Below are 10,926 nucleotides of genomic sequence, written 5' to 3'. Positions count from 1 at the left end.
ACCAGCTGATGTGCTGATGCATCTCAGTTGCTGGCCAATTGTCACTAGCATGGCTGCCAACTTGAGGTATTTTTTCCATTGCAACCCATGTTTATTGGCACTTTTTTGACATGCAACACATCCAGTGGAATCAAAATTATAGCACGACACAGGCCAGAATGATCAGATAAGGGGAGCCTGTGATGATTACTAGGTATCATACGCCTCCACATGGTTCATGAGTTCGCAGAAGGCGTTTTCAGTGGTTGCCACGGAATCCTGCTTGCTTGTGGATGTGACAGAGGCAGAGAAATTACTTTTTACTGAAGCTACAATCACATGGTTGCATAGGTACAAGGAGAAAAACATCTTACTCATGGTCTCTAAATCAGTCTCCCCTGACCTTCACTGTTGTGCAGTCAAAAGCCACAAAATTAAAAAATTAAAATCAACTGTCCTTCTGGAAACTACAAAAGTAAAACAAAAGAGTAGCAGAGAAAGGGAAAACCAGCTTTGTTGTTTGTGTTCCCTTGTAAAAGTAGCAGACAGGGAGGGAGACAGCACAATTCTGAGCAAAACCCAATCACACTGTCAAGCCCCAGCAGTTTGTCACTGTCCATTTCTCACCAACTGATAAACTCCTGTCCAGAGGACACCTTCTTATCGAGAGAGACTAGAGTTCTGCTGGATGAATAAGCCTTCCAGTTCTTTCTAGGAAGCCGTAACACACTCGTGGCTTTCACACAAGTCTTTCAAATGTAAAAGAAAATGTTCTTCTATTGCTTGTCATGCTGTCTTTCATCATTGAACATTAGTCACTTCCCAAATCAAAGAGGAAATTTGAAGTCATTGTGCTCAGAACCACAGAATTTCATTATGTGGGCCAGTGTACATGACAACGTGGGTGGCAATTTTGAAAAATTAGGTAACTTTTGTTTTCTGAATGAGTGAAGTAATCATCTTCACACAGTTATCCAAGACTTGAGGATACACTGATTGCCTATGTGGTTAATATACACATGGTGCAAACAAACACTCTCTACTTCACATTTAACATTTACTAAAAACTCTTAATACATAGCAGGAAACACCAACACATTCTCACACCCCTCTCGTAAAATACGGACGCTTGGTCAGGTCTTCTTTAGCTAAAGATCTCCTTTAGCGTCAAATAACACGCGCTTGGTTGTCTCCTTTTGCGTCAAGTAACACACGGTTGGTCATCTCCATAAGCATCATGTAACACACGCTTGGTGGTCTCCTTTAACGTCATATAACACGCGCTTGGTGGTCTCCTTTAACGTCATATAACACGCGGTTGGTGGTCTCCTTTAACGTCATGTAACACGCGCTTGGTCGTCTCCTTTAGTGTCATGTAACACGCGCTTGGTCGTCTCCTTTAGCGTCATGTAACACGCGCTTGGTCGTCTCCTTTAGCGTCATGTAACACGCGGTTGGTCGTCTCCTTTAGCGTCATGTAACACGCGTTGGTCGTCTCCTTTAGCGTCGTACACGCTCTTGGTCGTCTCTTTAGCGTCAGGTAACACGCGCTTGGTCTCTCCTTAGCGTCATGTAACACGCGCTGTTCTCTCCTTAGCGTCATGTAACACGCGCTTGGTGCTCTTTAGCGCATGTAACACGCGCTTGGTCTGCTCCTTTGCGTCATGTAACACGCGCTTGGTCGTCTCCTTTAGCGTCATGTAACACGCGCTTGTGTCTCCTTTAGCGTCATGTAACACGCGCTTGGTCGTCTCCTTTAGCGTCATGTAACACGCGCTTGGTCGTCTCCTTTAGCGTCATGTAACACGCGCTTGGTCGTCTCCTTTAGTATCATGTAAAACGCGCCTGGTTGTCTCCTTTAGCGTCATGTAACACACGCTTGGTTGTCTCCTTTAGCGTTATGTAACACACGCTTGGTTGTCTCCTTTAGTGTCATATAACATGCTTGGTCGGGACCAATGGCGTCCCTTTTGACACTGTTAGATTAAGGAAAAGCTCATGGGTGGGCTTACGGTTTCAGGACTCGTGGGACGGGACGGTTGGGTTTAGGAAAAGGTTGTGGGTGGGCTTACAGTTCCGTGACTTGCGGGAATAACGGGTCAGTTAAAGAAGAAAGTGGCTTCCCTGACACATGGCTGTAACGGGACGGTTAGGAACACACGCGGAACACAAATCCCACTCTCCTGGGTGAAAGTCCTGTGTTTGACCCATCCACCACCCTGACCAACGTCCCTATGCGGAATTTTCCCCTTAGACACTACTCGCTAAACCCCATCTAGATGCTTCTCTCCCCAGTACGATCTACACACACACCAAAAGTTTTTTTCTCCTGGCATCACGAGCGGACAGCCACTGTCCAAACGTCCGTATTTTACAAGTTTGGCGTGAGAATGGGTTAACACAGTGCCAGCAGCTTTGGGCTGAGAGATAAGAACAAAGGAGAAGTAAGATAATTTGAAGACAGATGAAATGTTTCCAACCTTTACTCTGGTGAGGACAGGACCCAAATGCAGCAAGGAGACAGCAGGCAGGAGCAAGTGCACAGCAGTTTATTGCAACACAGTTCAAAAGAAAACACCGGGAGCAACAGGCGCTGACCGAATCCAGGAACCACCGGAAAAACAAAAAGTGCCAACAGGAAAAAAGGTCCAAAAACAAATCCGGGGGAATTGGCAACACAAAAACAAGGAAGCAGCACAGGAAAACACAAGGGAACAATATCACGGGGAGACTATGGAGACTGGCAGGAACATGCGCACGACGACACAACATAAGGATCTGGCAAGTCAAAGGGAACACTGGGGTTAAATACAAGAGGTAATGAGATAACACGGAACAGGTGAGACATCAGGTGAACCACATTAGGGCGGGGCAGGACAATCAGACAGGCAAAAAGCAAAGCTAGACAAGACTAGACAAGACAGGAAACCATACTATCAAAATAAAACAGGAAGCAGAACAAACAGACACAGGGGAACAAAAGACAGGACCAACAACATGAGACGTGGGAGAAAACCGCAACACAAACACAGGGAAGGCCAAATGGGAAAAATAACCCCAAACAAAACCCCCAAACCACAACAATGTCATTCCCTTGTATGCAGCCCTCTTGATCATTTAGTAATTGTAGCCCACCTTCTCTGACCTGTTTTTTCTATTTTTTTCTGTTTCTTTCTAATTGTATTTATAGTGTCAAATCATAGCAAAAGTTATCTCAGGACACTTTATCAAAAGAGTCTAGACACATAATTTACAGAGACAATTTTCTCGGGAGCACGCATTTAGTGTGACAGCCTTTTATCAGGCAGGAAAATGAACAGAAGCTGGCCAGTGGCTAGCCGTTGGTTAGAGAGAGAGAGAGAGAGAGAGAGAGAGAGAGAGAGATGCACAGTGACTATGATAATTCCTAACTTTAATAATTCTAGAAATGTGACTCATATTAATTAGTGATGATACAATACCAACTTCCCAATCTGCTGCTAGAGAAGCCAATCCCAGACAATTCAAAAAGGCATCGCCCACTCCACCCCACATTCCAGAGGCCAGGGAAAGCAGGAGAGGAGGATTAGGGAAACAGCTGGTGCAACACTCACATCTTGTGGTGGAGAGTAAAATTGCAACTGAAAAGTTGATTTAAGCAACCGCAGGCACACATTGTTGAACCATGAGCAAGTAATGACCAAGCCTCCCAGTGATCTGCTATAAGCCTCCATTTGTCCAGAACAAGTTCATGACTTGCACAGGAATAAATCAGCTATTTAGAATCACTTCATCTTAAGTCAAATGGGTCATGGAAAGGCAGCAGTGACTGTTCCATGACTCCACATGTAACCGTGTCCGCCTGTCCTGACCCCTGGCTCTCCTATGGCAGTATATTCCGAAACAAGTTCATAACATGCCCGTTTCCTCTATGTATCTATGCTGACTCGTGAAGTCATTCAGCGTCCATTTTCCTCTAAGTCATCATCGCTAACCACTGTCGCCAACTCCATCTCATCCGAGTAACAACTGCATCTCCAGTCTGTCTCACTGCTGTTTAATCCAACTGTCTGGCTTTCTGAGTTTGTTCTCATGTTTCTTACCGTTTGTTCTCCAAATGACTGAGACACAATGACTGAAAGGTTAGTCTTATCCTCTTACAGCAATGCATTTTGTGTCTTGTAGTTTTGTCAGTCATTATTTAATGCAAGTCACTTTCTTGTTCTCTGTATTTCTTGGCTTTCAATTCATCGCTTTTCCCCCCATTTGTTCACATTTTTACATCTTAGAGCACACATTTAAAGCCTACCCTAGTCCAGACAGCTTCTCTGTGTTAACTAGAGGAGGAAGTCAGGCTTGCTACATCAACACTGTTCCTCAATTTCTCTCCTTCAGCAACCACAAGACTCAATCACGATGTTCTCTCTGGGCCGGGGGATTTTTACTCTCCTGACTATGTGCAACAACAAGGTTCTGCCGACAGCTGTTTGAAGTTGCTCCGAGGCGAGGACTACTGTTGCTGTGTTTAGGAAAAAACATTTAAAGGACATTAGGCGGCTTGGATCTGACTTCAAATGGAAACTCAATCAGGGTGTGAAAAGACTCTGACCGTGCAGCAGCTCGAACTATTTGCTGTTGCTTGGAGTCTGGTTCTATTTGAAAGCAACAGGCAGTAAAAGGCAGTCAAATTGTTAGGATTGCCTTTGTAAACATAAGTTGTGCGAGTGTGTGTTTGCCATGCCAGATTTCAAGATTGTAAACCTGACCTGAAATGTGATAAATAATCAGAGTTTAAGTATAAATTGATCTTGACTGGGAAAACCTCACTTTAGTTAAAACCGGCAGTCATGGTTTATGAGAAGGTACAAGGTTCGAGGTATGAAGAGTTAAGCTGACCACGTTTGCTTTTGGCTGAGCTGACTAGAGCTGAGATAATCTGGCCGAGGCTGTGCTGAGTCAGGAAGTATAGGCCTTACTGAAAATGGCTGAGTTGAGCTAAACTATGACCTAAAGCTCTTTGGTTCGGGGACGGAGTGGGTAATGCTGGCTGGACTGCATGCAGCTGGGTTGATGACATTCACAAAGTGGAGCTCTTTTCACCGCTTCTTCAGGGATGAGAGCACAGGTCTGATGATGTCATCGTCATGGTAACAGCAGTCACTGTTTTAGGCTACGGATTCAAACCTTTTGCTGGTTACAGGGAGCTGTGGCAATCCATCAAAACTCCAAAATTCTTTATTATGATACCTCTGAGGACGATAAAATCCTACACCTCCCATGCATTCATCCGCCCATTAAAACAGCTAAGGCTACTCCACAGGTCTCTGATGTGTGTGTGTGTGCGCGTGTGTGTGTGTGTGTGTGTGTGTGTGTGAATGAGTATATACAGCACAGACTTGTTCCTGTGTGAAATCATGCATGCGTTTGTGCGTGTCATGACTGTGTGTGTAAGTGTAAGAGAGATGGAGGGGGGAGATTCACCTCATTGCCTTTGCCACCCGCTGGATTCCCCCAGCAAGGCCACGTGCTGGGGGCTTGATGTCCTCACTGGACGGCTGGCTAAACAGATGCCTGACACGTTCATGAGGATCAATGGCATGAGATAGAACCTCATTTTTCCTGCCACTAAGGCTTTACATGCACACACACATAATTTATCCATGTAACTGCATATAAATTGAACAAAAACAGATACCCTGTAGACCATGACATGCAATGTAGCTGTAAATAGAAATATTGAACCCACTATGAATATTTTCAATAATATGATTTGTTACAGGAACTGTCGTTTCAGAGTTTTAAATTGATTCTTCAATATGAAACTCAATCATCTGTTCTTTTTTGTTCGGAATCTTTCATGGATTTTTTTTCTCTAGTACTATAGTCCTTTACAAATGTACTTAAATTGGGTAATAAATTCAATATTGTGCATTTTGACTTTAACTTTATTTGGACAACAGACCACAGCATCAGCTGCGTTGTAGCTAAACTAAAAGGAAGAATGTTCTTGAAAAAAAAAAAAAACAAACAGAGGTACTGAAATTACATCCTAGGCAGATCAGCATAGGCTAAACTGGATGTGTGGCCACTAAAGATTTGTTCAGACACACAATCCGCTGCCAATGGCCAAGGGGGAGCAGTAATCAATTAGGCTGACATGGTATTGCAGTAATTATGTACTCCAATTTACTCCTGGAGGGTGGAGAGGGAAAGAAAAAAAGGGTGTGGGGGTGGAGAAAAGAGGAAGGTGAGGGAGGGCAGGGGAACCATTTCATGCTACTCCAAACCACTTCCATGTATGTATCTCTCAGATCACATTATAGCACCAGCGCACTGATTCAAACGGGCATGGAACAAACCAGGTCCACATTACCCCCTAATTGGTCATTTCCAGTGGAAGCCTTGGTTTGTAAAACCTACTTCCAGGACAGAGCTTTCTTAAACAAGCAGGGCTTAAGACAGAGGCTACATCTGGGCGGCACTCAGGCAGGCGAGCAGGCCGACAGGCAGCCATTGATTGGGTCCGCCCCAGTGGTAAGTGGGCTGATTGCAGGGTAAGCAACGCGTTACATCAGCTTTTAGTTTCCTATTTACCTTATGTCAGAAGAGAAAGGTATATACTGGGAGAGCTTCAAAGTGAATGGGGAGGCAGGCAAGCAGAATGCATTTCACTTACAGTGTCCTTGACTGTGAAACTACACAATTCCCTGATGCTACTGATTATAGGACTAGGGCCCCCTAATGTAAAGTCTGGACTGAGTAGCTCTGCATAGTGGAGTGTTTTGTAATGGGAAAAAACTCTTGTCTTACCGAAGTTTACTTGTCTGTATAACTATCTGGTGATTGCAGGCATATACAACAGGTACACAAAAATATGTGCCTTCCGTTATACATACAAATGCAATGGAGGAACCTGGAAATACTTTATCCACACAGAACGTTATGTGGTCTATGGATGTTTAACCTCAAACTTAATCCATAAATGTCTTCGTTTTACACTCCTGGAGGGCCTGATTAAAAACACAGCTTTCTATTTCACACCTTTTGCTCTGCCTCGCCTGAGGACATTTCATGCACAGGACCTTAATATTTAACACAGCTATATCCACTGCTCCACATGTGCAAAAGTATGCACACATACAGACACATACTGGGCAGCTAGGGGCCAGGCTGCTAAGCACTGCCAGATTTCAATCATATGACTGGCTATTGGATTTCTAGCGGCAGATTACTGGTGATGAACAGATCCATATCGAAAAGATGCTAATGTGTAATTCCTGTGTGAAGTCCTGTGTGTGGGTGTGAGTGTTCATGCTTACAACGCCTGTGTGTTTTGTTGCTCGGCTCGGTGTGTGTGAGTGAGTGACTCCAGGGAAATATGAGGTTTCAGTAATGATCGTCAAACAGTCAGTGTATCAGTGAACAGTAGGCGACCACTGATTTGGATCTGATTTCAGTCGTATGTTACTGGCACAGGGAAGTGTTGAGCACAGGGGGGCAGTGTACGGTAAGGCTGAACCAGCCCACGCAGCCCGTCACACTCCACATGGGTGAGCAGGTCTAACAATAGACTGACTGTTACAGTGTTAGAGCCAGAGCTCTCCTCACCTCCACCAACGGACAGAGTTTCTACAACTGGCAGAGTGCTGAGTGAGATGGCCGCACCGCACCGTAAACGTAAAAAATAGAAATGCACTATGAAGAATTAAAAGGGTAACCCAACATCTGTGAGTCTGGGCAGCTTGTTTAGAAAAGTCAAACATCACACGTAATTGAATGAATAAGTTGTGCAATAGTAATGATGTAAGTACAGCAAGGTCATCTCAGGCATGTTTTTTTGTGATTTATCAGAAACATGAAGACAAGAATATGAATAACTATCCAGGGCTGTCAGAGTGTGTGTGGGTGTGTGCATATGTGTGTCCGTCTGGATGCCGCTCTACTGTAATAACATCGGCAGGTGGCCCAGCTAGCCCTCAACCCAGCCCCTTCCTCTCTGCCCTCCACCCCCCCCGCTCCACTGCAATGGAAAGCAGGTGTCCGACCCTGGTCTGGGGACAGAATTGAATTAATGTGCAAAAACAAATGACTCCATCAGCCGCGTCTAGAGGGGCCGCAGTGACAGGCCTGCAGTCTCGTACAGCCCAAAGCTGAGCACACTGTCACCCGACACTGGGCTTACCAGGCTAATATCAACACCTATTACACAAGGATTCATGGGAAAACAACAGCCAGGGTCAAAGGTGAGGATGAGAAAGGAGGTAAAACCAGAAAGCAGGGAGGAGTCTGGAGGTTAGGGAGGACAAAGCCATGTTCTTGGAATTACCTAGAGATCTCATTTTGCCTGTAACGACCTGCTTGTCTGTGGTGAACTTCCAAAAAGGAGCATGTTAGTCCCCGCGATCTGCAAGGCTTTGAGGAAATGTTTTGTCTAATTGGAAGCGACGGTAGTCAATACACAGACGGGATCCCGCCCTTGAATGACATGCCCAACTCTAATACGTTCTCCAATTTCAGGATTACCCTGATAATAACGGAGGCAGCCATTTCCAACATACACACGCTCACATAGCTAGGCTCACAATACACACAGGCAGTTCTGGGATTGACATTGTAGCAGGGCACAGAAAGCAAATGTCTGAAATGATTAACTGCATTGCCTCCAATGAGGCTCTCTTGGCAGGGTGCTCATGAGAACCATCTAGAGGCGCTGTAAAAGTGACAAAATCAATATCGAAGATGACCGCAATTACAGGCTTTCAGGGGACCAAAGAGTCATTGGTCCTACTGAGAAGAGTGTCTGCATGTGTGCTGGGAACTTTTCTTTATCATGCTATTTATCAGGGGTTAACCCACTGTGCTTGTAATATAAAGTTGCCAAAAGTATTTTTAATCTGAATGTGTCCAAACGAAATGACAGAAGATTGGCAGAAGAATGCCATTCTTGCACTCTTGTCTCTTTAACCTGCATCTACGCGGTTAAGGTTTGTGCTCCCCACAGTGAATACCATTCACAGAAATAGGCTGCGAACAGCAGTACGATCTAGAATGCAGGATGGCTATATTTACAAATGTTTCCCACCATGTTTCCAGGCAACCAAGGGCTTTCCCCCATGACGATCGCCAAGCTTCCAGATACACCCACCCCTTGCTACCCATCCTCGCTCCTTGTCACCCTCCACCGCTCCAGCTTCCACTAACCCCTAGTAATCTTATCATCTTCCATCATTATACCCCTCTCCCCCGAAAGAAAGCAGCCGACCAGAACTGACATCCCTGAGACTCCCTTGCCCTCATCTCGCCCCTTCCAAAATTCTATTCCATCATTTGGTGATTTGTAACAACCCTACACCCCCTTATTGCTGCTGGAAGTCAGACTCAACTTTCTGTCACTTCAAATACCAGCTGAGGGGGCGGATGGGTTCGGACAGAGGCCACCATATCCCATAACGCTCAGCCAGACTTTGATATTAGGGATTAAGCTCCCGTCGGGCTGGCACAACATGGCAAGGCAAACAAAGGCGAGGCAGGCCCATAATTTCAACCCCCTAATTTGTGAAAAAATGTGTGGAATGACATCAGCACCTATAAAAACAAAAATGAGCGGGGGAGGGGGAAATGGAGGGTGTCCTGGGGATTCTCCCTGGCCGACAGTGGCTGATTGAGTCGGGCGTGGTAGTGATGAGCTTTAACGTTGTGGTCTAGCAGTGCTGAAGTCTGGAGGACAGCTCAGGCAGACATAGGGGTTAGAGGATGGGATGGATGGGGATCAGATGAGGGGGGACAGGCATCTCTATTTCCTGCACCCCACTATATCCCAGCTGATGCTGGAAAACCAGTGGCCCGGGACGTGGGGGATGGCAGGGGGTTGAAGTGAGGAGAGGGTCCAGGGGCAGTTATCAGCTCTGATAGCATTATCTGGGAGCAAACATGGAACGCGCTGGGTTGTGATGTATAGGGGCCTCAAAGGTTGGACTGTATGGGAGCCGGCCAGCCACTGTGCTACGTACAGGCCTGTCTGCATTTTCAGACTCTCACACCGTCTAAAGATATCAGCATTCTCACACACACACACACACACACACACACACACACACACACACACACACACATAAACACACACACACACATACAAAACAGGCAGTCAGAGCTTAATCATTCTTGGCCCACTGAGTTCATCTGTTGGGTTCAGCATTAGATCTTTCTGGATCAGTGAAGAGGACATCAAAAAGCTCATGAGGTTTGAAGGTGCCCTTCCTGTTAAGTCATTAACATCTGCCATTTGATGTAATGCACTTCATATCTTATGTCTTTTACAGCTACAGTTGGTAACTTTTATTGTAAAAAATGTTCTGTCATTTTGCTCAATCTGTCTCTATATCCTGACAGTACTGCATGAATTTGCAGATTCAGTATCATATGTGATCATTTCTCACCTTAAATGTTTTCAGAAACATCTATTACTGTACTGTTTAACTGTGAAATGAGAAAGTTTTAGTTCACAAACTATCTCATTTTACAGCTAAAATGGCCCTCATTAAAATATTTTTGTGAAAAAGTTGAGAAATACGCAATACAGTTACAGAATCCTGATTCCTATTTAACAGTGCTGCCTAGTTTTACAGTTTGATCATTGTTCACCAGCATTGACACTGCGTTAGAGACCCCTTATTGGTTGTTTATCTTCAGGCAGGGTGGAAACTTGAAAATGCTATTAGGAGCACTAGGGGGAGGCAAAGGAATGTGATTTTTTTCACAGATAATCTGTTTTATTATGCTACTATCACGATGTGTGATAAAAAAAATGTGATTTTTTACAGAAGTGACCTACACAACCTTTAATACAGGATTAGAAACATTTGAATTATGTTATTAGATTATACAAAACTGTCATAAAGTACACACAAAAACGCACTAATGTGGAAGCTGTCAGTTTTTAATTAAATTCCTTTATCACCTTTTCCAATT

Source organism: Etheostoma spectabile, chromosome 6, assembly GCF_008692095.1.
Source record: "Etheostoma spectabile isolate EspeVRDwgs_2016 chromosome 6, UIUC_Espe_1.0, whole genome shotgun sequence".
Taxonomy (NCBI): Eukaryota; Metazoa; Chordata; class Actinopteri; order Perciformes; family Percidae; genus Etheostoma; species Etheostoma spectabile.
The sequence above is the reverse complement of the archived record's forward strand: the minus strand, read 5'-3'. Positions refer to the sequence as shown.